At 45.2% G+C, this 18,925-nt stretch overlaps 1 protein-coding gene across 3 annotated transcripts in view; it reads left to right on the plus strand.

Annotated features, from left to right (window-relative positions):
• The window catches only part of GFM2 (GTP dependent ribosome recycling factor mitochondrial 2), a 345,387-nt gene that overhangs the window by 220,822 nt on the left and 105,640 nt on the right, over positions 1-18,925 (plus strand). The window lies entirely within an intron of this gene.

Below are 18,925 nucleotides of genomic sequence, written 5' to 3' on the forward strand. Positions count from 1 at the left end.
GATGAGAATCCTGAATGTGCAATGAATTTATACCCCTTCCTATTAAGGGCATAGCACGTATTACCTATAAGATGCGTCTCCTGCAGCAGGGCAACATCCGGCATTGATCGTTTCAAAAATTGCAAAACAATCCCCCGCTTAATGCGATCCCCCAAACCATTAACATTCCAGCTTATAACACTTAAGCCCCTACCCCCCATCCTCAAACGGAAAGAGGCCCACCCCACACCCGAGGAGCCACCATGGAACAGCCCTGGAAATAAGCATCATGCCTTGCAGAAATAAATCCCCCAACAACAAACCCAAAATCCCTGAAACTCCCCCCACCCTGCACCCCTGCTGCAGCTTACAAAGCCCCCCCAACTTGCAGTGTGCCTGTCGCCCTACAAAACCAAAAGTCTACAAAAAGTACCCTAAGGGAGGAAAAGAGCAACCCTCGTCCTCCCGCAACCCTCCACCGTTACTGCACTCTATGCAAGTCTTCAAGTATAGTCAAATCAAGTCAGACCGGCTCCGAGATGTCAGCCCTGCCCATCCCGGCCACTGTCTCCATCCTCGGCTGTGTCGTCCCCCGTCCGTCGCCGGGGCAAAGCGTCCAGCCATTCGTCGGACATAACAGGAGAGTCAAAAAAGAATGTCCGATCGTCGTGCACCACCCGCAGTCTGGCAGGGAAGAGCATGGCATACTTCAGGTCTCTTTCCCGGAGCCGCCGCTTCACCCCCAGGAAGCCCTGTCTCTGCCTCTGCACCTGCTGGGTGAAGTCCGGATAGAAATTCACCGACGCGTTCTGGAAGGGGACCGGGCCCGTCACCCTCGATGCTTGCAGAATAGCGTCCCGATCTCGAAAATGAAAGAGCCGGGCAACGATCGGCCTCGGCGGGGCACCCGCCTTGGGCCTCCCGCCCGGCACTCTATGGGCCCTTTCCACCGCAAAGAACTTCCCAAGGCCCTTGGGCTTCAGATGATTAAGGACCAAGTCCTCAACAAGCAGGTCAACCGAAGCCTCATCCGAGGACTCCGGGACCCCGATGACGCGCACCTTGTTGCGCCTGGCCCGGCTCTCAAAATCCTCCAGCCGGCGGGCGACGAGATCACTCTCGGTCCTCAGCTTACGAACCTCGGTCTGCAGTTCCGTAACATCATCAGTGAGGCCCGTGGTCTTGAGGTCCAAGTTCTTAACCCGTTCATTCGTTTTGCCCAAGTCCGCACGGATCAGGTTGACATCCACCAAAATGGCATCCACCTTATGCGCCAGGGCCTCAAACTGTCTCCCAATCGAAGTCTGCATCCCTTCGAGCGTGCCCATGACATCCTGCAGGGAGAGCTCCGGGGCCACAGGCGAGTCCCCCCGGTGGCACCTGGCTCGATCCACTCGGTGATCCCTTCTGCAGAGCATATCGGTCCATGCTGTTGACTTGGGTATAGGTTCCCCGCCTGGTAGACTTAGGCTTCAGCCGATCCCCTTCTGCTTTGCCCGACATGGTTGACTCCAAGCAGGTCGGTTCAGTTAAGACGGGTCCCTCTCAAGGAGAGGAATAAGGAGTGATCAGTTCTACCGTGGACCGCCAGAGTAGCCTGCAGAGCGTCCCTGGGGTAATAAAGCCACCCAGAGCTCTCCAGTAGCAGGGCTGACAAAGGGAGCGAAATCGAAAGTGAAAGAGCGGGGACCTCCGTCCGACAGTTCACACCTCGCCTGGCCGTTGTTGTTCAACTAGGAGTCGGGCATCCAGCCAACTCTAGCCCCTAGCTTCCACGGGAGATAGGCCGCAATCTTCCGCCAGGCGTAAGTCCGGTTCCCGGTGGGCGATCCGACCGCGGGTAGCATCAACCGCCTCCCTGACCAATCATCTACACGATGCCATGCATGCAGACAGGATTAGAGACAGGATAGTCGACGGAGGGCGCGAGGGTCTCGGGAGCTCTAAGCTCACGCGGCCATCTTGGTCAAGCGCTAGGCTCCTCCCCCAATCCTGCTGTTCTTAAGAAGAATGGCGAGGTAACCCGGGTTAATGCAGCCATACTTGGCTTCGCGAGAAAAATGGGCAATAGTCCGGTGGCTGCCTTACTTAAACTATACCAGGCCAAGAGTGTTGCCATTGCTTGTTATGGAAGCGAGCTCTGGGGCTACAGCCAGACGCGAGACCTGGAGGTTACAGAAAATAATTTTCAGAAGAAGTTACTGAGGCTGCCAAGGGGAACCGGAAACTTCTCGGTACATGAGGAGTTAGGTGTGCCCTACCTTAGCGACAGATTAGCAGTAAACCCCCTATTATGTTGGCTGAATTGCTGGTTAAATAATGATATACCGCTCACCCATGATATACTAAAAGAAGCTTTAACATGGGATGGAAGGTTTAAGGTTCCGTGGTTGAAGTACATCAAAGACCGTTTTACTGAAATAGGTTGGATGGACCTGTTTCTAACCCCAAATTCCATTACTAAACTAGATGCCGTCTTTGTGAAAAACACATTTATGACAACCAGGAATTTTGCCCGGGAAGAGGTTGAGCTCCAGAAAGACAGTGTTAGGAAACATGTTTTACTTAAAACCTTTCTACAAATGGAACCATATTTATCTTGGCCTATGTCTAGCTATGAACGTTACCTATTAACAAGGTTCCGTTTTGACTTATTTCATTACTTACTAGCGGTACCAAGTGGGGCCCATCGAGGTCAAGTGTTGCCAGCTTGCGGCTGCGACGGGAAGTCTCCACAAGATCTGGCACACTTTTTATTTATTTGTCCTTATTACATAGTACCTCGGAGGTTATATTTAAAACCATGCCTGAAAGAACTGAAATTCACACAGATCAAACCAGCACTTTATTACCTTCAACTCCTGAAATGCGACTGCACTTTATTTGTATGCAGCTTTTTGAAACTAGCAATTACCTTCAGGAAAAGTATGGAGGGATAATTATGCTGTTATTGTTGTTATGCATTTTTAATCTTTTTAAACTTGTTACAATTATTTATATTTTTAACATGTTTCGTTATGCCTGTTATTCTTGTCTTGTATTGATTATGTACATTTCTGCTGTATAAATGAAATGGATGGTCTGATTTTAATTGTATGTTTATGAATTTTACTTTTATGATTGTAAGGTTTACAATCGAATAAAGTTATTTGAACTTGAACTTGAATTGCTATAAAGCCTATTTCTCATCACTAAGGAGAGCTGCTGCAGAAGTCGCACCAGGGTCCGCCGCACATAAAAGCTGCAGCACTCCCTCCTTCTTTAGGAAAGCAGCCCTGCTGAGGCTTGGAAAAATATGCTGTTTGCCCTGGATGGTCACCCTCAGAAGCGCAGGGTATTACATGGCATAGGCTATTCCATCTTGCTGGGCTCCCTTTTGAGCAGTAGATATTCATGTCTCTCCTTTTCGACCCTTGTAGCAACGTTCAGAAAAAGAGGGGTGATAAACCATTTTACGACTGCTCTTTTATGTGTCTCTTTATCACACACAAAAGAGGGGTGAGAAGTCATTATCTGGACCTTCCTCCTCACATAATATCCAAATGCTCATCAAAAAGTGCTGCTACTTGTACCATTTCCCTTAGGCAGAGTTATCACTGGGGATTGCAAGGCCCTCACCCGCATCAAGATGTGGTATGCTTCATCATCTGGCTTCCCTCATCCTGGACAGTGAGTCCAAGGTGGGCTCTACCTCTATGATTGAGAGCAAAGATTTTTTTATATTTCTTATATGTAGTTTACACTCCACACCAACCAGAGATAAAATAAAAATAAAATGAACTGTTAAAGCTGCCTAGAACTATCCTAAAACAATTTTATTATTGAATGTCCTGATAGGATTAAAAACAAGATTGGATGATAGCAAGGGATATTAATTATCCTGTCATCCTACATTACTGTTAACATGTTTCGCCCGTCTTCAAAAATGCCCCAATGGGCAGCAGCCTTAGTCATGACCTAAGGTCTCTGGTTCAGTCCATGGTACAATGAAACCAACAGAAGGTGCACAGTCCGTGGCAGAACAAGATAGCAAAACAATAGTTGATGTAGAGAAACGCAAGAGATCCTACAAATACTTGGGGCAACCCCTCACAGGAGGTAGGAGTCCATCAGCCCACCCTTATTGGCGGAGCATCGTCATCTGGTACTCCTGGGAATCACTGTCTGGGCCCATATATGCAGATCCCCAGGGACTCTGCCTAGGTGCACCGACCAGTGATACCCAGAAAGGGAATAAACTCCTGCCAGGGTATGTACCCAAGTAGTTGAGGGCTCCAGTGGTGTGCAGTGCAAGAGAGTGAAGTGAAGTTAAAAATGAATACTTGGTCAAAAAATATGTTTAATGTGGATCAACCAAGTTTCATGTCTAAAAGAACCTATAGTCTGTTGTATAATTTTTACAGGCTAGTCTTTGGTTCATGTGAGAGTGTGGTCGACATGTTTCAGCCGTTACGGTGACTTAACCCGGCTTTCTTCAGGACCGAAAGAAAGAGCTACTGCAAAACTAAATATAAGGTGATAAAACTAACCCCGTACACCAAATGTGAGTGTGGGATACCGGTGTGGCAATTGCCACCCTACCAAAAAAGGCTCAAACTAGAGCGTAAGAACGATGTCTTCATTCCTAAAAAGGAAAAACAATATATGAACCTCATGCATATCAAAACACAACTACTGATTGCCACAAGGCAAAGCTGATTCAGCATCACCCAGATTAACAACTAAACTCCAAAATGATGTTCTTAAATACTACATTTGTATAGAAAATTTAAAAAGACTCACCCAGCTTTATGTGGGAGAACAGCCTCACCTCACCCGGCTGACTGCTCGGAGAAGGAGGCACCGCTCTGTTTAAATGTGGAGAAAGAAAACAGACAGATTGCCAATGGATACCCATCTGCTCAAAGCTCGACACACATATTTAAACAAATTAAAAAGGAACCAAAATTGATTAAAAAAGTCCGAGACCTCGTGACCGCCCATAAAAGTCTAGTAGTGTTAAGGTGATGTCTCTTTAGAACAACCTATCAGACATCCAGTATGACCAGGGTCAAGCATAACTATGAATGATGTTAAGTTGTTGAAGGAGCTGTCAACAGAATTCCAACAGCCAATTCTGTATTGGAAAACATAGAACATGCTGTCTTCCACCTTGCCTATCTGTCAACATCTCTGACTAACTTGCAGGCTGTCTGAGAGGCGTTTGGCAGGACAGAGAGGGTGCTACTTAGAAGCGATCGTGTTAGACATGCGCGTTCTGAAATTACAATCCGCTGTATGTGCGCGCTTTAAAGAGACAGGTCCAAGACCTCATGACTAGGTCTATATAGTTAAATTGATGTCTCTAAAGAAGAACCTGTCAGGCATCCAATATGACCAGGGGCAGATATAACCATCAAAGATTGTTGGTGGGTAAAAAAGAAACCAAACCTGGAATCTGTCGCCAGAAATCAACCAACCAGTTCTAAGTTAAGGATTATATCTAAAAATGAAGTAAGCACAGAGCACACGCAGCCTGCCTCCTCACCTGTCCGTCGATACCTCTGACTAACTCACAAGCTGTCTGGGAGGTATCGACAGGAAGGGGAGGCTGCTATTAATAGCGCTCGTTGTGAGACGCGTGCGTCTTAAATTGAATTCAGCTGTTTATTCACTTGCACTGAAGCAGCGTCTATGTACAGTGAAGCGCATGCGCCTAGGATGAGCGCTGATTGAAACGCGCATGCGTTAGTGCCAGACATCATGCCGATGTACCTAGTCAGCCCGAGTGTGTTACGAGATAATCAAAATAATCAAAACAATCAAAACAGGGCGAATCACCACAGGATAAGACCGCCTACGTTTACGGTGCGGTGTGTGGTATAAATCACACCACTAATGGGGACCTCGTGTGTCTACCGCGCATGCGTCGGGGAATAATGGAGTCGGCCCGCGCATGCGCGAGACGTCGTAACACCCCGGGGAGATGGAAAACCCAGTCTTTGGTGCCTAACAATAGGAGCACTCAAGTGTACCTGATCAGTAGTGTGGGACAAGAACAAGGTGAACATGTCGACTGGCGATTAGGTTAGGTGTAAGTTATTAGTTCTTTTGACAATAATAGATTAAGTCCTATAAAAGGCACAAGGAGTGGTTTACCCAACATGACTGTGGGACAGTGGTAATATATAATCTAAACTCCCCACGAGTTCGAGTGTGTTTTGAGATAATCAAAATGCGGCGAGTCACCACAAGAGAAGACCGCCTACATATAAGGTGCGGTATAGATTGCGCCAATAGTGGGGACCTTGTGTGTCTAACGTGCCTGTGTCGGGGAGTAATGGAGTCTTCCCGCGCATGCGTGAGACATAGCAATACCCCTGGAAGATGGGAAGCCCAGTCTTTAGTGCTAATCAATAAGGGCACTTGAGTGCAACTAATCAGTGGTGTGGGACAAAGGTAAAGTGATCATGTCAACTGGCGAATTAGTCAGGTGTAGGTTATTCATTCTTTAGACATGCAAAAGTTGAGTCCTAGAAAAGGCACAAGGAGTGGTTTGCCCACCGTGACTGTGGGACAGTTGGTAATGTATAATCCCTTGCTGAATTACATGTAGTGTCAATGTACACTAGGCTACAGAACAAGTTCTCGTGAAGCTAAACATATCTGCACACTGTGGGATGTTATAATGGCATCGGTTCAGTAGACAGATAGCGATGTCTCTAGGGAAAGGTATATCGAGTGAAACCTTGGGTGCTCACAAGGCTGAAAAGGAGCTTATTCCTCCCGCTGATAGACGATAGAGTAACTGAACTAGATCAAACATCAGTGTTTACTAGAATGATTAACACTGAGACAGTCTAACTGATTCAAGTATAGACCGAAGCCCATGGTATATTGTCGTTAAGTCCTTTGGTGTCAGTCTTCAACTTAAAAATCCATTTTTGTTCTTTGGAAAATAAGAACTGGGCAACGTCCGTTATGTGTTGAGGAATAAGCGGGCGTTCGAGTACTAGCCACCTTAGATCCTCAGCCTTGTGTTTTTTGGCTAGGAAATGCTCCGTCATCCGAGTGGATTGTCTCATGCAGCGGATGGTACTTTTGTGCTCGCTTATGCGGAGCTTCACTTTGCGTGTGGTGTACCCTATGTAGTGTAGGGTACACGGACACGTGATTCTGTAAATTACGCATTCTGAATTACAGTTCGTGTGGTTGCGTAATATCCAGGGACGTTCTGTGCCTATGTCCACTGAGGTGGTCTTAGTGGTTTGTGGACAGACACTACAAGTTCCGCAGGGAAAGTGGCCACGAACTGGGGGTAGTGACCACAAAGTGTTGGTTTCAGCTGTGGGATGTGACAGCGGTCTGGTATGGACCAGACTATCGCGTAGACTAGGACCCCTCTTAAAGGCAAATAAGGGAGGCAAAATCTTGCCATCCGCTATGTTCAATATTTGCCAATGTCTCCGTACTGTTTTCTGTATTTGGCTGGACATAGTACAGAAAGTGGTGACAAATGTGAGTCTCTCATTAGTAGTCTTGGGCGCGTCAGTGTCCAGTAAGGCATCACGATTGTTATTTGACGCCCGTTTCCAGGCTTTACGCACCAGGCGTTTCGGATATTGCCGTGATTCTAGTTGTCTGGCAAGTGCCTCAGCATGTTTGTCGAACAGTTGTCTGGTCGAGCAGTTCCTGCGAACCCGCAGGAACTGGCCAACTGGAAGGTTCTCTCGGAGTGCCCTCGGATGATGGCTATTAAAGGACAACAACGAGTTTCTGGACATGGGTTTCTTATATAGTTCAGAACTCAGTGAGTTATCGTGAACAAAGATGGAGATATCCAGGAAGGCCAAACGATGTTTGTTGTACTCAATGGTGAAGCGCAAATACGCATTCTGTTGGTTTAACCATGAGTGAAAAGCATGAATTTTGTCACCTGTGCCCCGCCAAACCACAAGGATGTCATCTATGTATCTCTTCCACAGCAACAGATGATGACGATACGGGTTGCTGTGGTTGAGTACAAAGTCCTGTTCGAATAGATGGACATAGAGGTTGGCGAGGCTAGGCGCGAAAACACTGCCCATTGAAGTCCCAGATGTCTGGAGGAAGATCTGATCCTCAAACTTGAAGTAGTTCTCCATCATGGCTAATCTAGCACAATCCATGATGAAAGGCACAGGGGTGATACTGTCCAGAGAACGTGCTTCCAAAAGGCCTCTGATGGCGTCGAGGGTCTCTAGCTGGGGAATACACGTATAAAGTGACTCTACGTCCAAACTAGCCAAGAAATCAGTGTCAGAGTTGAACTCTATCTCAGGTAAGAGTCGTAGAACGTCTGCCGTGTCTTTAAGGTAAGTTGGCATCTCACTGACCATAGGTCGTAAAAACACGTCTACGAATTTGGACAGAGGTTCTAGTAGTGAACCGATCCCAGAGATAATGGGACGGCCAGGAGGCGGTCGTTGCTGTTTGTGAATTTTGGGGAGGCAGTAAAAGTAGGGCATCACTGGGTTGTTGGTCACCAGGAATTTAGCCTCGTGTGAAGTTATCCATCCCTCTGCCTCCCCTTCCTCGACCAGCTGTTTGATCTCTCGGGAGAGTCTAGATGTGGGATCTGACTCTAGGGCCCGGTAGGATTTAGAATCCGATAAGTGTCTAAGGCATTCTGCCCGATAGACGACAGTGTCCTGCAGGACTATCGCCCCGCCTTTGTCTGCCGGTTTGATAGTAATCGACGTGTCTTTGGTAAAGTTCTTGAGGGCAGTCATTTCTTTCTTGGAGAAGTTAAAAAAGGCATGGGGACGGGTGTCGTGCAAAGTCATCAGATCATGAACAACCGCTTTTTCAAAGGTAGAGACTTGTGTGGGGACCTGATGGGGTAGAGGCGTGAAAGTACTTTTAGGACGAAGTCCAGTGTTAACAATATTGGTCTCGTTGTCTAGGGTCGGTGTTATAGGATCTTTTTCTTTAAAAAAGAAATGCAACCGAATCTTCCTAAAAAAATTTTCAATTTCACATCTCAGAGTGAAAGGATCCTTTCACTCTGAGATGTGAAATTGAAAATTTTTTTAGGAAGATTCGGTTGCATTTCTTTTTTAAAGAAAAAGATCCTATAACACCGACCCTAGACAACGAGACCAATATTGTTAACACTGGACTTCGTCCTAAAAGTACTTTCACGCCTCTACCCCATCAGGTCCCCACACAAGTCTCTACCTTTGAAAAAGCGGTTGTTCATGATCTGATGACTTTGCACGACACCCGTCCCCATGCCTTTTTTAACTTCTCCAAGAAAGAAATGACTGCCCTCAAGAACTTTACCAAAGACACGTCGATTACTATCAAACCGGCAGACAAAGGCGGGGCGATAGTCCTGCAGGACACTGTCGTCTATCGGGCAGAATGCCTTAGACACTTATCGGATTCTAAATCCTACCGGGCCCTAGAGTCAGATCCCACATCTAGACTCTCCCGAGAGATCAAACAGCTGGTCGAGGAAGGGGAGGCAGAGGGATGGATAACTTCACACGAGGCTAAATTCCTGGTGACCAACAACCCAGTGATGCCCTACTTTTACTGCCTCCCCAAAATTCACAAACAGCAACGACCGCCTCCTGGCCGTCCCATTATCTCTGGGATCGGTTCACTACTAGAACCTCTGTCCAAATTCGTAGACGTGTTTTTACGACCTATGGTCAGTGAGATGCCAACTTACCTTAAAGACACGGCAGACGTTCTACGACTCTTACCTGAGATAGAGTTCAACTCTGACACTGATTTCTTGGCTAGTTTGGACGTAGAGTCACTTTATACGTGTATTCCCCAGCTAGAGACCCTCGACGCCATCAGAGGCCTTTTGGAAGCACGTTCTCTGGACAGTATCACCCCTGTGCCTTTCATCATGGATTGTGCTAGATTAGCCATGATGGAGAACTACTTCAAGTTTGAGGATCAGATCTTCCTCCAGACATCTGGGACTTCAATGGGCAGTGTTTTCGCGCCTAGCCTCGCCAACCTCTATGTCCATCTATTCGAACAGGACTTTGTACTCAACCACAGCAACCCGTATCGTCATCATCTGTTGCTGTGGAAGAGATACATAGATGACATCCTTGTGGTTTGGCGGGGCACAGGTGACAAAATTCATGCTTTTCACTCATGGTTAAACCAACAGAATGCGTATTTGCGCTTCACCATTGAGTACAACAAACATCGTTTGGCTTTCCTGGATATCTCCATCTTTGTTCACGATAACTCACTGAGTTCTGAACTATATAAGAAACCCATGTCCAGAAACTCGTTGTTGTCCTTTAATAGCCATCATCCGAGGGCACTCCGAGAGAACCTTCCAGTTGGCCAGTTCCTGCGGGTTCGCAGGAACTGCTCGACCAGACAACTGTTCGACAAACATGCTGAGGCACTTGCCAGACAACTAGAATCACGGCAATATCCGAAACGCCTGGTGCGTAAAGCCTGGAAACGGGCGTCAAATAACAATCGTGATGCCTTACTGGACACTGACGCGCCCAAGACTACTAATGAGAGACTCACATTTGTCACCACTTTCTGTACTATGTCCAGCCAAATACAGAAAACAGTACGGAGACATTGGCAAATATTGAACATAGCGGATGGCAAGATTTTGCCTCCCTTATTTGCCTTTAAGAGGGGTCCTAGTCTACGCGATAGTCTGGTCCATACCAGACCGCTGTCACATCCCACAGCTGAAACCAACACTTTGTGGTCACTACCCCCAGTTCGTGGCCACTTTCCCTGCGGAACTTGTAGTGTCTGTCCACAAACCACTAAGACCACCTCAGTGGACATAGGCACAGAACGTCCCTGGATATTACGCAACCACACGAACTGTAATTCAGAATGCGTAATTTACAGAATCACGTGTCCGTGTACCCTACACTACATAGGGTACACCACACGCAAAGTGAAGCTCCGCATAAGCGAGCACAAAAGTACCATCCGCTGCATGAGACAATCCACTCGGATGACGGAGCATTTCCTAGCCAAAAAACACAAGGCTGAGGATCTAAGGTGGCTAGTACTCGAACGCCCGCTTATTCCTCAACACATAACGGACGTTGCCCAGTTCTTATTTTCCAAAGAACAAAAATGGATTTTTAAGTTGAAGACTGACACCAAAGGACTTAACGACAATATACCATGGGCTTCGGTCTATACTTGAATCAGTTAGACTGTCTCAGTGTTAATCATTCTAGTAAACACTGATGTTTGATCTAGTTCAGTTACTCTATCGTCTATCAGCGGGAGGAATAAGCTCCTTTTCAGCCTTGTGAGCACCCAAGGTTTCACTCGATATACCTTTCCCTAGAGACATCGCTATCTGTCTACTGAACCGATGCCATTATAACATCCCACAGTGTGCAGATATGTTTAGCTTCACGAGAACTTGTTCTGTAGCCTAGTGTACATTGACACTACATGTAATTCAGCAAGGGATTATACATTACCAACTGTCCCACAGTCACGGTGGGCAAACCACTCCTTGTGCCTTTTCTAGGACTCAACTTTTGCATGTCTAAAGAATGAATAACCTACACCTGACTAATTCGCCAGTTGACATGATCACTTTACCTTTGTCCCACACCACTGATTAGTTGCAATCAAGTGCCCTTATTGATTAGCACTAAAGACTGGGCTTCCCATCTTCCAGGGGTATTGCTATGTCTCACGCATGCGCGGGAAGACTCCATTACTCCCCGACACAGGCACGTTAGACACACAAGGTCCCCACTATTGGCGCAATCTATACCGCACCTTATATGTAGGCGGTCTTCTCTTGTGGTGACTCGCCGCATTTTGATTATCTCAAAACACACTCGAACTCGTGGGGAGTTTAGATTATATATTACCACTGTCCCACAGTCATGTTGGGTAAACCACTCCTTGTGCCTTTTATAGGACTTAATCTATTATTGTCAAAAGAACTAATAACTTACACCTAACCTAATCGCCAGTCGACATGTTCACCTTGTTCTTGTCCCACACTACTGATCAGGTACACTTGAGTGCTCCTATTGTTAGGCACCAAAGACTGGGTTTTCCATCTCCCCGGGGTGTTACGACGTCTCGCGCATGCGCGGGCCGACTCCATTATTCCCCGACGCATGCGCGGTAGACACACGAGGTCCCCATTAGTGGTGTGATTTATACCACACACCGCACCGTAAATGTAGGCGGTCTTATCCTGTGGTGATTCGCCCTGTTTTGATTGTTTTGATTATTTTGATTATCTCGTAACACACTCGGGCTGACTAGGTACATCGGCATGATGTCTGGCACTAACGCATGCGCGTTTCAATCAGCGCTCATCCTAGGCGCATGCGCTTCACTGTACATAGACGCTGCTTCAGTGCAAGTGAATAAACAGCTGAATTCAATTTAAGACGCACGCGTCTCACAACGAGCGCTATTAATAGCAGCCTCCCCTTCCTGTCGATACCTCCCAGACAGCTTGTGAGTTAGTCAGAGGTATCGACGGACAGGTGAGGAGGCAGGCTGCGTGTGCTCTGTGCTTACTTCATTTTTAGATATAATCCTTAACTTAGAACTGGTTGGTTGATTTCTGGCGACAGATTCCAGGTTTGGTTTCTTTTTTACCCACCAACAATCTTTGATGGTTATATCTGCCCCTGGTCATATTGGATGCCTGACAGGTTCTTCTTTAGAGACATCAATTTAACTATATAGACCTAGTCATGAGGTCTTGGACCTGTCTCTTTAAAGCGCGCACATACAGTGGATTGTAATTTCAGAACGCGCATGTCTAACACGATCGCTTCTAAGTAGCACCCTCTCTGTCCTGCCAAACGCCTCTCAGACAGCCTGCAAGTTAGTCAGAGATGTTGACAGATAGGCAAGGTGGAAGACAGCATGTTCTATGTTTTCCAATACAGAATTGGCTGTTGGAATTCTGTTGACAGCTCCTTCAACAACTTAACATCATTCATAGTTATGCTTGACCCTGGTCATACTGGATGTCTGATAGGTTGTTCTAAAGAGACATCACCTTAACACTACTAGACTTTTATGGGCGGTCACGAGGTCTCGGACTTTTTTAATCAATTTTGGTTCCTTTTTAATTTGTTTAAATATGTGTGTCGAGCTTTGAGCAGATGGGTATCCATTGGCAATCTGTCTGTTTTCTTTCTCCACATTTAAACAGAGCGGTGCCTCCTTCTCCGAGCAGTCAGCCGGGTGAGGTGAGGCTGTTCTCCCACATAAAGCTGGGTGAGTCTTTTTAAATTTTCTATACAAATTTAGTATTTAAGAACATCATTTTGGAGTTTAGTTGTTAATCTGGGTGATGCTGAATCAGCTTTGCCTTGTGGCAATCAGTAGTTGTGTTTTGATATGCATGAGGTTCATATATTGTTTTTCCTTTTTAGGAATGAAGACATCGTTCTTACGCTCTAGTTTGAGCCTTTTTTGGTAGGGTGGCAATTGCCACACCGGTATCCCACACTCACATTTGGTGTACGGGGTTAGTTTTATCACCTTATATTTAGTTTTGCAGTAGCTCTTTCTTTCGGTCCTGAAGAAAGCCGGGTTAAGTCACCGTAACGGCTGAAACATGTCGACCACACTCTCACATGAACCAAAGACTAGCCTGTAAAAATTATACAACAGACTATAGGTTCTTTTAGACATGAAACTTGGTTGATCCACATTAAACATATTTTTTGACCAAGTATTCATTTTTAACTTCACTTCACTCTCTTGCACTGCACACCACTGGAGCCCTCAACTACTTGGGTACATACCCTGGCAGGAGTTTATTCCCTTTCTGGGTATCACTGGTCGGTGCACCTAGGCAGAGTCCCTGGGGATCTGCATATATGGGCCCAGACAGTGATTCCCAGGAGTACCAGATGACGATGCTCCGCCAATAAGGGTGGGCTGATGGACTCCTACCTCCTGTGAGGGGTTGCCCCAAGTATTTGTAGGATCTCTTGCGTTTCTCTACATCAACTATTGTTTTGCTATCTTGTTCTGCCACGGACTGTGCACCTTCTGTTGGTTTCATTGTGTCTATTTGGGATTGGAGGTGTTGCAGTCCTTAAACCAAGTCCCTTATTTTGACCCTTGTTTAAATTTGTTGTTTGGTTCAGTCCATGGTACCTCATGACTACTTGTTTTTTTGAGTAATGTCTTTGTTGTTCTTGATTCAATTTTATTTGTATTTTATTTCTCCTCTCTGTTTGTTCTTTTCCATGCAGAGCAATGATCTCCAGAGCACAATAATATGAGAAAGAATATCTTACATTTTAGCATTTGATTTCATATGAGTTCTGGATCTAGGGGTATCTGATACAATAAGGTGTTTGACTATACCATATAGGAAAGTAGAGTGAACAAGAGCAAACATTAAGAATGAGATACCACGGAGTGAGCCAGAGACTTTCGGTCCTCACGAAGGCCGCTGGACCTTGGGCCATTTTGAAGACAGCTAAAACCTGTTGACAGTAATATATGATGCTAGAGTAATTATATCCCTTGTTATCCTACACTCTTATTTTTAATCCTAACAAGATATCCAATAATAAAATTGTTTTTAGATAGTTCTAGGTAGTTTTAACAGTTCGTTTTCCTTTTTCATCTTTGGTCAGTGTGGGGTGTAAACTCTACAAATAAGAAATATAAAAAACCCTTGCTCCCTCTTATAGGGGTAGAGCCCACCTTGGACTAATTGAGGTCCAGGGTGTGGGTAGCCTGATGATGAAGCATGCCACATCTTGTTGTGGGCGAGGGTCTTTTTTGTCTCTCACCAACCAGAGGACCATGTCTCTATCACTGAAATTGAGAAGCCTGGCATTAATGAAGTGTGCTAGTACGCCCAGCGGTGGGTGTGGGTCCAGGTATCTATGCTCACCCACCACTGTAAATAAGTAGGAAAGGTTTTCTGCCCCAAAGATTATGGTCAGATGCTCCATAGCGTAAGTCTCTAGTTTTCCAGTATTGGTGGTTTCCCTTATGCCAAGGGTGCAGAGTTTGTTGCACCAGGATCTGGCGTCTAATCTTTTGCAATCTTCATTTATATCCCTGATTAGATTCAGAACTTTTTCTTCGTTGAGTAGCTTTTCACCACTATCATGCGGTCAGTCTTTCACATCTCATACGCTTTCTTTGGCTGGAAACAAACACTGCTCCTGTTTATCTATTTTTTGATGACAGTAGATCCGTTCTACAGGTTAACTAGTCAATTTTAGAGTCAGAGTTGAGATAGTTGCACAGACGTGAGTCATGCTGTCATGTCCTGTTGCTCATGTTGTGACTGAGTGCCTGGGGCATCCCTTCGGGCAAATTAGTCTGCCATTCTCTATGATAAGTGGGTCTCAAATTTGAGGTGTCTTTGCTTGTGGTTGATTTTTCTATCACTGCAAACCACAATGAGTGTTAAGGTCCAGGAGATCAGGTACATATTGCTGAGTGCAGGTAATCTCTATGATGGTTCCAGGATCCATTAGGATGTTGTATTTTAATGAGGCTGGGTGTTTGCCGCCCATCCACAGCCCGCAGAGATTACAGTCACCAGTGTAATGGTGATTGCAGGATTGGGGTTTACTGCAAACAGCCATTCTAAAAGGGCCCAGCCCCAACCCTGCAAATCGCCACAGATTGGGGCGTCCAGGCAGCATAGTAAAAGGTGATAGCCCATGTAAGGGGGTGCAGGGCCCCTTAGTCAGTCCAAACCATGACACAGGGGTGGAGGAGTTGGAAATCACCACCATTCGATACTCTCCTGATGTAGCGCGAATCCCGCCCCTACCTGCAGTGCCAAGGAGAGCACAAGCAGATCCGTGTGTCACTAGCCTCAAACGGGGGACACCAATGCCTGCCACTGATGGGGCCGGTATACGAATCTGGATCCTCCTGTCTGTATTTCCACTCTGCCAGCCATGGTCCCCAATGGAGCAATCACTTCATCCTGGATCCAAAGATTGCCGCACGGTCCATGCCAGCCTGCCAGCAGTCCCCGAAGTGACCCCATCCTGCTGCCGTCCATGCTCTAACCTTCTGCTTCAGGTTCCCCCACTCCAAAATTACCAGGGCCAGGCCATGGCCCTCATCCTTTCCACAGTGGTTCTACAAGCCCGACACAGCCCCCGCAGTTCCCCTCCATGTCACCAGGCCTAGGGCCATAGGCTTGTCACTCAGTGCCATTCCCCGCAGCTAACTATGCAATGTTGTCAGATTTTTATTGGGCCAGCATTGCCAGATTGGGTCAGACAATATCCACTAGGGAAGGGGGCTGACTGGGGCTGGATTTATTTTTGTTTGATGTTGTCTTCCGATCCTCAGAGCTTCACTAATAATCTTGGGATCTGCCACCCTGGTGCCCTTGGGTTTGATGATTTCTGACAGTCATTGTTCAGGCAGAGTGATTACCCCATTTGAATCATTACCTTATTTGAATCTGTGCCTGTGTCCACATCATCAACTTGGTTACGTCTATGAGAGGTGCCATTTTACAAAGACTACTCAATCCTAAAATTAATTCTGTATCATTTGAAGTAAATACTATGGTCAAGTGCTTAAACCGATATACCCAGTTGTAATTTACATTTCACCAGACTACAACTATTGTTTATTGAGGCACTACAGATTATTCCACTATCAAACAGCGCTGTAGTAACAGCGGCAGCTGCAGGGCGGCTCCTGAGTCAAAACAGGGTGGACAGGAGCGTGTTAGTAGCCAGGATTAATGCTGGATAAGAGGCAGCAGTGCGTCCCCCATCTTGGCCCTGCTAGCCACGCCAGCAGTAGGCTAGAGATGTTAATTGTGAAAAGCATATGTTAATGTCAATGGGTGTTTAAGGGTGGATTGTTATTCCTTTGTATCAAAGTCTACAGATACGTATTTTGATTAATTGAATCGCACCGATTATCATAGTTTCTGAGACGAATAAATACTCGCCCTTGCTTCTGAACCTTTTGGAGCAAAAAAGATGTATTTGATTGGAGCCTTCTCTATCTTGACTCCTTGAGGGGGCAGGGTAGGGGTTCAGTTGCATGCCCAGGGAGGGGATGTACACTGCATGTGAGCAGGTAAGGCATAAGAACCATTCTCTGTTTATATAAGCATTTATTTTGATTGTATGTATGCATCTGGATAAGTGTATTCCTTTGTATAAATGTCTATAATAATTATGTTTATAAATATATAGATATTCATTAGGTGTCCTTAACAAATATACGTATTATTTATGGTTATATTATTCTATGCTTAACATGTAAATAGGTTACTGCATAGTTTTCATATAAGTTATTTGATTAGATGCTTATGGTTCCCCGTTTATCTGTCACAAAATTAAAAATTTTATCATAACTATTTATTTACAATTGCTTCTCTTTAGAATTATTAAAAGATAAAAAAAAGAAAAAATATTAAAAACACACACAAATAAATTAAAGTACTTATGTATCTATGTATTTATTGCTTTACTCCTACTGTTAAAAGAAAAATATTTATGCATCTCAATAGAGCCTTTACCTCTACTCTCTGACTCATCCCAAAACCCATTCTGCTACTATGATCCCCAAAATAACCGTTTCTACTCTCTCCCCTCCTCTAACCCTCCTTGCATCATCTCAAATCTCTTTTACTATTCAGATCTCCCAAACAAGCCTTTCTAAACCCTCATGTATCCCTCCTAGAATACGATACCTCTTTTTTCTCCATAATCCACTTCTAGAGACTCTACCCACTTCCATCTCTCCTTTACTCATCCCAAACCTCCTCCTATTGCTATGATCCCCAAATAAACACGCTTCCCTCTTCTATCCTTCCATTATCCTTTTCAATCCATCCAACAGACTCATATATCCACTGCTCAAATTGATTGATGTTTCCCTATACTAATTCACCACTAATCCTTTTGGGTTTCGGAGTAGCGTGCTACTCTCCAAAAAGTTCTTCGGCCCCTCATCAGGGGTAATTAGCGCAATATAATGCAATTACAATAACGGACTGATTTTCACCAGGGTACTATGCTAGGATATTTCAATGGCTAGGTTAATATTGAAGGTCCTTTATTACTTGACATAAATAATGGCCACACTTGTTGGCAGCTGCATTATATTTGGGGCCTAAACATACTGTTCCGGCCCACGGGACTAGCCAATCAGAATTCTTTTTTTGTTTTTTTCCCCATGGAAGCCCCAACACAATAGATACCTCTATTTTTTAAATCTTGATTTTTCCAACACAGCCAAACAGATTTACACCAAATCACAAAGCACACTTCCTGGATAAATATCTAGCATTCTGCTAAATTTGGTGTAATTCTGTTCAGGCGTTTTTTCTGTATTGTTATTTAATTTTCCTATAGAATTTGTATAGCAATAAGTGTTTCGGCAAATGGCGCCAAAGTTATTAGCAAAACAAAAAAAACACACATCCTGACTGTATCAACCTAATGAGGAGGTTCAAGTAATTTGATGGTTTATCCAGTGGGGCCCTGGGTTGGATTAGATCTTCCTTACAGAATTAAAGCCAGCAATTATGTATTGGACCATATCTTTCTTCTTTTTCCCACGAGCGTTCTATAATAGCACAGGCTTCTTTATTCTTCAGTATCTCCATACCTCCCCTCACCCAACTGTTAGATCAACATTAAGTGCAGTTCCAAATGTGTGCTGATTCCATAAGATAGACACCCACCTAGATAAAAGCAGGGAAAATCAGATTCGTATTGCAAAGTGCTTCAACCAAACAAAAGTAAGCTTCATTTGTTTAAACAGTGCAGAAACAGAAATATCAATCATAGGAAAACACATTTCTAGGGCTCACCCTCATGTATTTTTGGAGGACGTTTCAGCAATTGATGTCGTCCACTGAGATGAATCTCTTGACCTAATGGCCAGCTCTCCTATAAGTAGTACCAGTGATGGTCTTTGCACTCATAGTATTGACTCAAATGTCCTA

Source organism: Triturus cristatus, chromosome 2_1, assembly GCF_964204655.1.
Source record: "Triturus cristatus chromosome 2_1, aTriCri1.1, whole genome shotgun sequence".
Lineage (NCBI taxonomy): Eukaryota > Metazoa > Chordata > Amphibia > Caudata > Salamandridae > Triturus > Triturus cristatus.